The sequence below is a fragment of the Acomys russatus genome, chromosome 19, assembly GCF_903995435.1.
Source record: "Acomys russatus chromosome 19, mAcoRus1.1, whole genome shotgun sequence".
NCBI classification, from domain to species: Eukaryota; Metazoa; Chordata; class Mammalia; order Rodentia; family Muridae; genus Acomys; species Acomys russatus.
The window spans coordinates 9,287,239-9,299,748 of NC_067155.1; the positions used below are offsets into that span (position 1 = coordinate 9,287,239).

General features: G+C 37.0%; 1 pseudogene; it reads left to right on the forward strand.

The window, feature by feature from the left end:
* The first annotated feature begins 1,361 nt into the window (after nucleotides 1-1,361).
* On the forward strand, nucleotides 1,362-2,291 carry LOC127203595 (vomeronasal type-1 receptor 4-like; annotated as a pseudogene).
* The last annotated feature ends 10,219 nt before the right edge of the window (nucleotides 2,292-12,510 follow it).

The following is a 12,510-nucleotide window of genomic DNA, read 5'->3' on the forward strand; positions in this document are numbered from 1 at the left end:
TTTAGTTAACATAAAGTAGCTGCTTTCTTTAAAATCTCTTTATATTTACAGTTTTGGTTAATGCAATTCTTTCCTTTTTCTTACTGCTCTTATTAATCTTATCTGTCTTAGGTACATTATTTAAGCTTCTACTCTCACACTGTGCTTTCTTTATTTCCTCACCATGTCTCATACAAGCTCTGTGTCATCATCTAAGGATCACATTAAAATAACATTGGCTCAACACATATTTATCCCACATAAAGAAACATTTCTTGTAACCATGAGCAAAGAAACTACATTAAGACAGAATACAGGCTAGTGATCTTTGTGCTTCTGGATTAATTTACTTAATAGAATGCTTTCTATTTTGTTTCGTATCCATTTCCTCTGCAGTGCCAACATATAGAGAAAAGACAGCTAGTATCTGATAGTCTCTAAGGTCTCATAATATCTCCAAATGTGTTTTAACTTCTTCACAGCTGCTTCTGCCTTATGGAGAGATGGAAGCACCAACAAAAGAAAACGCATCTACTAGATCTAAGCCCTCAACACACATGTAATGGATGTTCAGTTTGATCTTCATGTGGTTCCCTTAGTAAGTCGAGTGGCTTCTGTCAGTGGACACTGTTGCCCGCTTTCCATCACTTTGCTTCATCCAGGCTGCTTTGTCTGGCCTCAGTGAATGTGGATGAACTCAGTTCTTTTGGGACATGATGTACTGAGGTGTGTGTGTGTGTGTGTGTGTGTGTGTGTGGTTGTGTGTGTGTGTGTATTATGCTCCCCTTTTCTGAGGGCAAGGGGAAGGCAGATAGGGGAAGGGCAATAGAGAGAGGAGACCTGGAAGACAACTATGGAGGTGGCTATGATCAGTATGTAAAGTGGATAAATAAATTAGAAATAAAATTATAAATTAAAATAGTTTGAAGTACTATAAGTCCTCTTGTTCTAAAGCACACCTAACAAATATCAATATATTCTGAATGTTTGCATCATGTTTGCCTTTATTCTTATTTATTTTATTCTTATTTATTTTATTATTTATTTATTTAATATTCTCACCGGCCACTGTCTAATAATCTTGAATATTTCTTTTGTGTGAAACTTTTTGTCTCTTATTCTAACTCTATTTATGTTATAAGTATTGAGCATTCTCACAGTAAATACATGGAAAGTAACCATTCTCACAAAGAAGTTCTAGAAGAGGTGTTTTTATGTGTCTTTCCTGGCTTTGTACTCAGGAGTATAAAGGACCCTCAGTTTCATTCTCTCAGTAGCTCGATGGATTGATAGATACTTACTATACCCCAACCTGCAATCATTGGCAGTTATTCCTTAAACCCCATAAACTGTGTGGACAGACTCTAAAGGAAATTGTGCTAAATCACAAAATGAACTTCTGTAACCTGGCACTCAAAATTGTTTTCTTGTCACAAACAACCACTGGAATTCTGGGAAATTTTTCTCTTTTGTTCTGCTATCTAGGTCTTTACTACAGAGAATGCAAACTGAAGCCCACAGATTTGATTCTCATGCATCTAATGGCAGCCAATGCCTTTATCATTCTTTCTGCAGGAGTTCCCCAAACAATGGCAGTTTGGGGATTGAAGCAGTCCTTGACTGAATTTGGATGCAAGTTCATATTGTACATTCAACAAAGTGCCCGGAGTGTGTCCATTGGAACCACATGTCACTTGAGCGTCTACCAGGCTGTCACCATCAATCCTAGGAAATTGTGTTGGAAGGGTCATAAAGCCAAAGCTGAGAAGTACATTGGAAGCTGCATTCTTATTATCTGGGTTTTGTACTTGTTGATAAATTTCATTTTCTTTGTGTACCCATTTAGTAAAAGAAATAAAAAAAATGTGACAACAAAGCGAGATTTTGAATACTGCTCCACTGTAGGGAGTGATCCAATTGGTGAGTCCCTCTATGCAGCATTGGTGGTGTGTCCTGAAGTCTTTCTTTCTGGACTCATTGCATGGTCCAGTGGCTCCATGACTGTCCTTCTGCTCAGACACAAACAGTAGGTTCAACACATCCGCAGCACTCATAATTCCAGCAGAACTTCCCCTGAGTCCAGAGCCACACAACACATCCTGTCCCTCGTGTCTATCTTTCTGTGTTTTTATACTCTACCCTCCTTCTTAAGAGGCTGCATTGCTCTGTTGCCTAAACACAATTGGTGGCTAGGGAACATCACTCCCTTCATTTCTCTTTGTTTTCCCTCTTTTGGACCATTTGTTATTATGAATCATTACTCTGTTATGCCCAGACTCAGTTTGTTCTGGTTAAGAAATAAACCCTCTTAATCATATCTTAATTATTTAAGTGACGTGTTTTGCTTTGTATCCACTGGTTGATTCACACTCTTTCCTCAAAACATCAATACAGTGACTTAAGTAGGGGGTTGGCACTTTCCGTTTGAAGGATTAGAAAGATGACCATACAAGTGTTTCTACTTGTTGAATTAGGAACAGACAAAAGCTTCCATATTATTTGAGTCTCATTTCTGTCAACTCGCAGCTGTGAGAGTCTTTTCAATACACACCTGATATCCAAAGGTGTCAGCAAGAATTCTGTCAATATTACTAAACTTCTTGTGGGGTTCATCCAGGCAGGGCACCTTGGATGCATATGGCTATCACAGACAGTTTTAGGGGGCCAACATTCTACCTCTAAGGAAAACTGAAACCATGTGTGGCAATGAACTTGTCTTGCAGAATGCTGTAGAGCCATCACAAAAGTAATATCACCATAAGCGTAGTATCTGTTACCTCATACAGATATCAATCCAAAGAATGATTGTTTTAACATGATTTTGAAGATCGTTTGCTAATATTTTAGTGAGAAATTTTTATCTACATGCTTATTTGATAATAACTTTCTTTGTCGTTTTTCTGTTCTTATCTGTGTGGCATCATGATAATGGTAATGTCAGCGAAAAGTATGTGGAGAAATTAATACAGCTATTAAGGGGGACAGTTTTGAGATTTGTTGAAAAGGTAAAAAGTAGAACTGTGGTTAGATTGAAGTATTCAAATCCTGGACTTATAGCCAGTGAACTCCTTCTTATGCCATAGAAATATTTAAATATGGATTATCCTTGCTGTTTTATTTATTGTAGCAATGAAATGGTGTCTTCCTACATATGCATAAACAGATAAATCCAACATTAAATACTTTTCATATATAATGTGTACTACAAATTGACTACAGGGAAAGATAAAATCATAAAGTGTATAGAAAAATTGATGGACTGATAATGCATAACAGTAAGCCAGGTCACACAAATTCAGGAAGAAAAAAAAGTACATGTTCTCCGGTTGTTTTAAAGAAAGAGAATCCCAATCACTTCATTTTACTAAGAAAGACTCAGAAGCTAGGAAGCTGGGGTAAAATCCTACTCACTCAGAAAGGCAGACAAAGCACCCAACTGAATTTACTACACAGCTCATGTCCCAAATGGAAAGGCCAGCTAGGTCACATGACATCCTAAGAGTAGAAAGCCAAAAGCTTGAAACCAAAGTGTTATTTCGCCTTTTCTATGCTGTCTTTTGTTTGTAGTTTTCTTGAAATTATTTTATATTTGTAAATATACATTTATTATTACACATATATACTATAGATTACCTCTGGCAAGACGAACCGTGACACAATCAGGAATTTTATAAATGTTATATCCTTAGTGTTTGGGCTATGTGAATTCAACAGCCCTGAAGAAGACATCTTTCCTATCTTGGTACATCAGAATTTCTGAACGTAAATCAGTCTCCATCACACATTCTCATTATCCACTTATCACATTTATCTAGAGCTAAAACCATCTTAATGCCTAAGCAATTAGGCTTCATTGTAAAATTCAGCTACCTGGTCTTCTACTCCCTCAGAGGCTAGGGAATTCAATTCCCATTCTAACTGTCAATATGCCTAGAGCTCTTCCACATATTTAGATGTTGAGTATAATGTTGTGTGATGTAATCTCTGAGCTTATATATTGGTCCCATATATGATGAGATTCATTATTTTGTGGAACTTATATGTTCTAATAGCGAAGATCAAACATCAAGTGGATACCATGCTATGCTTCCCTCTCCCCGTCTTGACAAAGTCCATGACTGTCCAGATGGATAGAAGCTGTTGCCCATTTTTCCTACCTGTCTATTTTACACATTTAATATATACAATCCCAATGAAAAACCACATCTCATTCTTTACAGAAATAGACTAAAATAATTCTAAAACTCATCACAAAAGACCCTACTTAGCCACAGCAACCAATATCAATGCTGGAGCGATTACCATTCCAATATGAAGAAATACAATAAAGACATAATAATGAAATTATATGGCATTACCATAAATAACAGATGTAAACAACAAAGGACAAAATTGAAGACCCAGACATGAGTACATATACCTTCAGGCACTTAGTATTTGAAAAGTGTGCCAAGAACTCATGATGGTTCAGAGAGGCATTCTCAACAAATGGCACTGTGAAAACTCAATTTCCACAGTGAGGAAAATGACATTGCTTTTGTATCTGCAAGTTTGCACAAAAATTAAATCCAAATGGAAAAAGGGCCCTAAACATGAATGCCAAAACTTTAAACATGCTATAGTAAAATATTGACAGGAACTTACATGGTATAGCTCTATGGAAGTCCTTTTTTATAGAGATATTTTGCTTAAGAATTAAGGAAAATGTTTTCCTTTTTCTTGGTATACATTGTTCTTTGATGATTTTATGTGTAAACATATTTATATATATACATGCTATTCCATTGACATCCTTCTCTGCTGCTGGTGTGACGCTTTCAAAATCAAAAGGTCCATCAATGTGCAGTAGTTCTTCTGCTCATTTGAAAAGCACCACACCAGGAATCCAACAGGATCTGCGTGCCAGTCTAGCAATACTGAGATATCCATCCTCATCGAATGTCCACTTTAATGAAAACATGGATATTCAATATATCAAAGTTATAAAAATATTTAATACAATACATGTACATATTTGTGCTTCTTAAGTTCATCTAATTTATTAATGGCCATATTAGCCATTAATGTTTTGGGATGCTTCAATAGCAGTGGTGACTTTGCATACGTAGTCTTTAGGTATGTGCACAGGTTTTAGGAATCCAATTGACAAAGGTTTCCGCTGAGGGTCAGTTGTATAAAGAGGGGACACGACTTCTTCTCTAAAGCCAGAAATATTCAATGGAAGAGACAGATGTTGGCTGGAATAGGCCTATACGTGTGCTGCAGTGTCTGGTTATGAGAAACAATTTTTCCCACGCTAAGGGGCTGAGGTTAGATCCCAAGGCTGCTGTGTGCATGATATTTACTGTTTTCCTTGAAATATCTTGTGTTCAACTTGCACAGGAGTGTTTGCTTCAACATTCAATTGATTTGGACACATTTTATGATAGTCTAGTCTTATTATTATTTTCTTATAAATGTTGTTATTTTTATTATTACCATTATTATTTTTCATTTCTCTTTTCTGGAAAACTGTAAATAAGATGCTATAAATCTTAATAAAATTGATTTCCATAAAACATAGGTTTTGTAGGATATTCAGAACCTTTTCTGTATTTACTTTATTTTCTTACTCCTAATCTTTTATTTTATTTTATTTTATTTTTAGTAATTTATTCTTGTTACATCTCAATGGTTATCCCATCCCTTGTATCCTCCCATTCTTTCCTCCCTTCCATTTTCCTCTTATTCCCCTCCCCTATGACTGTTCCTGAGGGGGATTACCTCTCCCTGTATATGCTCATAGGGTATCATGTCTCTTCTTGGTAACCTGATGTCCTTCCTCTGAGTGCCACGAGGTCTCCCCCTCCAGGGGACATGGTCAAATGTGCTGACTCCTAATCTTAATCTAGGACCATACAAGACAATGCATACACACTCAAGAACACTCTCAAGAATTAAATAGAAAATATATAATATTTTAAAAGCTACTATATATAATTAATATATCATTATCCATAGATATTTCCTTCTGGTACTATTTTGTATTATTTGAAAACTTCATACATGTGTATAATAAAATATGATCAGCTATCTATGCCTAATTTTTCCCTCCTAATTCTACCTGTATATCTCATAACATCTTCCCTCCCTAGTTTGTCAAAGCCAGCTCCAGAAGTGTTCTGTTGTGTGAGAAGCAGATATGGGGTCAACAATGAATGTGACATGAGTACACACACACACACACACACACACACACACACACACACACACAGAAGACACAGAGGATGACACTAAGCACAACATCTTTATTTTTTTCCCTTCAGCTTATTTGCCATGGCAAAAACGTTTCAAGCAATATAAAAATTACAATGTGATTGCATCCTATGTTTCTTCAAATCAAGAATCACAATGAGACATGATCATGTACCCTATGTATTACAACTGTGAAACAAATTACTCTCAAGAACCCACATACAATCCTATCTAAGCAACTTATTATATATTAACAAAATGTAAGCAGGCAAGATATGGTTTTCTCACGTGGTTTTATTTACTACAAATGCGTGAAAAACGCAGGCTGTAATTTGTGGTTACAAAAAAAGGATCCAATCATTTTATTATTCATATTAAATTGTAATTTTATAAAAATGACTCTTAAAAGAAAAAGAAATCTAACCTTTTATATAAAAAGCAATCAGCCATTTTTACTTCGAACCATCAGGATGCACATCTATATTCTTAACATTTCTTTAAATAATTTCAGAAATGAAAGTGCAAAAATGGGTATAATAAATTAATCATCACTTTTGTCATCCACCCAACTTTAACAATGGGGGCACATTATTGAGTTCTTGTCAGGCTGCCATTCTTCCTGCTGTCTGACCTCAAAACATCCCTTGCACTACTATCAAGAGTGTGCCTCTCCAACTTCAAGTTGTCCCCCAAAATTTTATACAGGAAAGTCCCTAACAAAACACCTTAATCTAAGTTCAATAATAATATACATCTATAAATTGTTTCTAAGTACGGTGGTAGAATCATGACACTGCTGAAGCAGAAATATTTGGGAAAGTTCAATCACTAATATTCTATGTCCCATGAAAGCTCATTGATTGAAAATTCATTCTTTCTGAGCCCTTAATGGTGCGAAAATATTTGATTCTGTAGGTTTTCTTGTGGTGTCCTTGACTCCTCTGACTCCTTTAATTCTTTATCCTACTCCTTCACAGGATTCCCGAAGCCATGCGTCATGTTAGGCTGTGGATCTCTGCATCTGTTTCCATCAGTTGCTGGATGAAACCTCTCTGATGATAATTACACTAGGAATCTGTCTCTGCACATCCTGTAGGCAGGACAAATTATAGACCGAAGATTTTGCAGCTGAGTTGAAGTGCCAAAACCTCTATTGGAAGCCTTTCCTTGTTAGAAACGATGGCTAACTAAGGATCCATATTCTCCATTACTAGGTTTTACAGCAAACTCACATTCATGCTGGGAGTTTCCATTGCCCTTGCCTTCTAGACAGTTTCAGAGATATGCCCCCATTCTAGTCTTCTCTCCCAGCAATCTCTAGCTCCATCTTTCCTCTACCTGATCCCTACTGCTCCCATTCTCAGTCCCACGCCTGTCCAGGATCCTTCTCCATCCACCCAAGATGTCTATCCTATTTCTTTTTCTCAGTGAAATTCAAGAATCCCCCACTGCTCCTTCTGTTACTTAGCTCTTTGACTCTTTGTGTTGTTGACTAGTTATCCTTTATTTTACAGCTAATATCCACTTATAAGTGAGCACACACCATGTTTGTCTTTATGGGTATGGGTTACCTCATGCAGCAGCATCCTTCCTTGTTTCAGTCGTTTGCCTGCAAATTTCATGACGCCATTGTTTGTGATAGCTGATTAATAAAGCACTGTATACATGAACCACATTTTCGGTATCCATTCTTCAGTTGAGGGGTGTCTAGGTTGTTTCCAGCTTCTGTCTACCACAAATAAAGCTTGTAGGCACATAGGTGAACAGATATCATCGTGGCATGCTGGAACATATTTTGTGTATGTGCTGATGAGTGGTATAGCTGCATCATGAGGCTAGATCTATTTCCAATGTTTACAGAAACTGCCAAATTGGTTTCCAACAGGAGCCGGTGTTTCCTTTCTGTTCTCGTGAATATTAGGCATGTCCTATTACGTGGAATCTTTTTCTGATTCATCACTTTGTCAGCCTCTCAATTAGATATCACATTTAAACACAGGTAATTTCTTCTACAAATTAAATTTACCTTCACTGTTTCCTACTAAAGCTGTGTGCGAAGAGTCTGCGGGCATTTTGGCTACGTCACACAGACCTATAAGGCATTTGGACGTATTCAGTCTAGACATGTTGCTGGGTTAAAATGACTCTACAGGAAGACATAAATAAGATAGTGGTAGAAAGATATAAGAATTTGAAATTGTAAATGAATAAAACTCATGTGCTTATATAAAATATACAGAGAATACTAGCTATAACAGTTATTGTAAATATTTTTAAAAGAACTAAGTTGATTTGTATTTAAAAAGTAAGTGAAGTCTATATACAATGGCATATAAAGAGTTCAATTTCTTATGCATGTTACTCCAATGTTACTAACACCTTCCAGTGCCCCATTCAAATTTGAGGCACCTTAAAAACACAATGCTTCCCCAAATTCACTGTATTTTTGGAGGTTCGCACCAGGAACTCTTAAAAGTTTTTGTTAATTGACAACTGGAGAAAGTTTCATGAATAATTTTGTCTCCCAAAGCCAGCATTGTAATCACCACTACAGATGAAAAGAAAATTGCAGTTCCACAGGGAGGTGAGGTCACAATGGCACAGACCTCACCCTCAGGTCTTGAGCTGGCTCTCTTACAGCCCTGCTTAATAATGAGTCTGAGATGTGCTGAATGAAGTCACCATCCTTCAGAATCAGGAATCCAGGTGAGTGCTTTGCTGTCAGTCTGAGTGGCAGAGTCAGTGAAGAAGAGAGGACTTACTCTATGTTCAAGTGTGTTAGGGGGAAGTTTGTGTAGAAAAAGATCCATGGAACTGAGAGAGATAGGAATAATTTCATAACTAAGAGGTGAGTGGGAATGACAGAAGTGTTCCTAACTTTGCCCCAGGTCCTATTGGTTCTTACTGTGATTTAATTTGCCAACTGTGACTGACTGAGGCTACAACAGGACACGGCAGGCCATTTAAAAAGGTGCTGAAGGACAATTGTAGTAAATCATTGTGAAAATTCACCTTACTCTACATGACATATAGTGTATCTAGTAGTAGTAGTAAGAGGACGAGGCGGAGGAAGAGGAGGAGGAGGAGGAGGAGGAGGAGAAGGAGGAGGAGGTGGTGGTGGAGAAGACAGAGGATGAAGAGGAGGAGTGAACTCATCATGATTTCATTCCCATAGTGCACATTTAAATGGAATTATAAGAAGCTCACAGTCCTGGGTAGGGCAAGTACGTTATCAGTTTCTGGATGTAAGCATATTTTTATTTGACAGCTCACTTATCTTCTGCTTTTAGAGGCATTAGTAACTGATTCTGTATTTAATGGTCACTGGTGCAATGACTGATTTGAAGTCTCTTCCATTTGAACTTGGGAAGGTGTCATGGAAGAGAGGTGGCATCACAAGTACTGTGCAAGTTTGGCTAAGACCAAACATGTCCTGACTTATCTCTCCTCAGTTAGTCATATTCCAAATGTAAGAATAATCTGATTGGCCAACGTAAATGTTACTGACTTTATAGCACAGATGATGAAACATATAGTAAAATATGTTTGGTTTTAGTATTTGCTATTCCTGAGAAGACTTGCTCATATGTTCTCTATTTGTCTGGAGTGTTTTCAAACTCTAAACACTGCCAGTCTAAAAGCAATCTATTATATAATAAATATGTTATATTTGGAGGACACATTCTTTAGATTCTTTACACTGGAGTTACAGGAATGATAAAAGTAAAATCTTTTCAAGTTGTATTTTCTATTAGTGACTGAACTTGTAAACCTAGAAATATAATGAAAAAGGCCAAACACATAATCTGTACCTTTGGGGTAATCATTGGTCTCCTTTTGTTCTGTGAACCCTGTATAAATAAAGAAGCACCTACTCAAACTAAGGCACCAGCCAAGGACAATACAGGCGGTAAACTTTAAACCCCTACCCAGATCTAGCCAATGGTCAGAACATTCTCCACAGTTGAGTGGAGAGTGGGGTATGACTTTCACACGTACTCTGGTGCCTCATATTTGACCATGTCCCCTGGAGGGGGAGACCTGGTGGCACTCAGAGGAAGGACAGCAGGTAGCCAAGAAGAGACTTTGATACCCTATGAGCGTATAAAGGGGGAGGAAATCCGCCTCAGGAACAGTCATAGGGGAAGGGAATAAGAAGAAAATTGGAGGGAGGGAATAATGGGAGGATACAAGGGATGGGATAACCATTGAGATGTAATAAAAGATTAAAAATAAGAAGCACCTACGTTTCTTTGTAGGAATAGGGTTTGCTGCCCTAAAAGTATTGTCCTACTTAGGTGTACTGAGGTGCAGTCCAACACATTGTCCTCTTTTGTACCATCACTACTTTACACCAATGCATGGTATCTGAGCTCAGTCAGTATCATTTTGCACAAATATTGGATGATGTATGTTGGAATAATGCTCTCAAATGTAATTCCATGAATTTTATGTGTATATCTCAGCTACCACCAAAACTGCCATTCAATGAAAACCTTAAATCAAAATCACATCCTTGTTTTCTTTGTGACTTCATAACCATATATCTCATGGAAATTTTCCAAGTGAAACGTCACATGGAACACAGTAGAATAAAACAGTAATGTAAGACTTGTCAGGAGTCTACAAGTTTATAGAATTTTATGATGTGTATGTTGATTAATTGATCATGAACTATTTTTGGGCACATGTACTTGATATCTTGGATTATGCACACAAGACAACACTGGATTATCAATTCTTCTTTCTTAGACAAAAAAAAATTACTGTTGTTATCCTTAGCACTGGTTTGTTCTTAGCATGTAGGTTTGTATTTTTTCTTCCTAAGCAGATGTGATCAGTATTCTACAAAGTTTGCAGTCACATTCAGATTATGAAAAGTTATAAGCTCTTGGTGAATTTACAAAAATGTACAATACTATTATTTTTGTTCATTTTTTAAATTTTCCTTTGTTTTAGTTAACTTAAAAGTAGCTAGCTTTTTTAAAAACCCTCTTTATATATTTAGTGTTTTGGTTGATCTAACTCTTTTTCTCTCCATTTTTGCTCTTATTAACCTTATCTGTTTTACGCACATTATTTATTCTTCTACTTTCATGTTAAATTTTCTTTGTTTCCTCACCCCCTCTCATGCAAGCTCTTTGTAACCATCTAATGAGCTGCATCACAATTTCTTTGGCTCAAGACGTTTATCCCACATAAACAAATATCTGTTATAACCACAAGCAAAGAAACTACATTAAGACAGAATATAGGCTAAAGATCTCTTTGGACCTGGATTAATTCACTTAATAGAATACTTTCTATTTTGTTCAGTATCAATTCCCTCTGCAGTGCCAACATATAGAGAAAAGACAGCTAGTATTTGATAGTCTCTAAGGTCTCAGAATATCTCCAAACATGTTTTAACTTCTTCACAGCTGCTTCTGCCTAATGGAGAGATGGAGGCACCAACCAAAGAACATGCATCTACTAGATCTAGGCCCTCAACACACATGTGATGGATGCTCAATTTGATCTTCATGTGGGTCCCCTAGTAAGTAGAATGCCTTCTGTCTATGGACTCTGTGTCCTGCTTTCCATCACTTTACCTTACCCAGGCTGCCTTGTCTGACCTCTGAGCATGAGGATGAACTCAGTCCTTTTGGGACTTGAGGTACCAAGGTGTGTGTGTGTGTGTGTGTGTGTGTGTGTGTGTGTGTGTGTGATGGGCTCCCCTTGTCTGAGAGCAACAGGAAGGCAGGTAGGGGGAAGTGCATGAGAGGGAGGAAGTGGAAGATGACTATGGAGGGGGCTGTGATCAGAATGTAAAGTGAATTAAATTAAAAACAAATTTAAAAATTAAATAGTCTGTTAAAATTATTAAACTGTTCTTGTTCTACAGCATTCCAAGCAAATATCAATGAATTCAGAGTGTCTTCCATCATGTTTGTTTTTACTACTATTTGTTTTATGTTCATTTATTTATTATTCTCACTGGCCAACATCAAATCATCTTGAATGATTCATATCGTGTAAAACTTTTTATCTCTTCTTCCATCATTATGTACATTATAAGTATTGAGCCATCTCACAGTTGAAACATGGAAAGTAGCCATTCTTACAAACAAGTTCTGGAATAGGTGTTATTATGCGTCTCTTCTGCCTTTGTACTCGGGAGTATAAAGGACCCTCTGTTTCAGTCTATCAGTGGCTCTATGGTTGGTGGATTCTTCTTTCCCCCCAAGCTGCAATCATTGGCAGTTATTCATTAAACCAGAGAAATAGTGTGGACATACACTAAAGGAAATTGTGTTG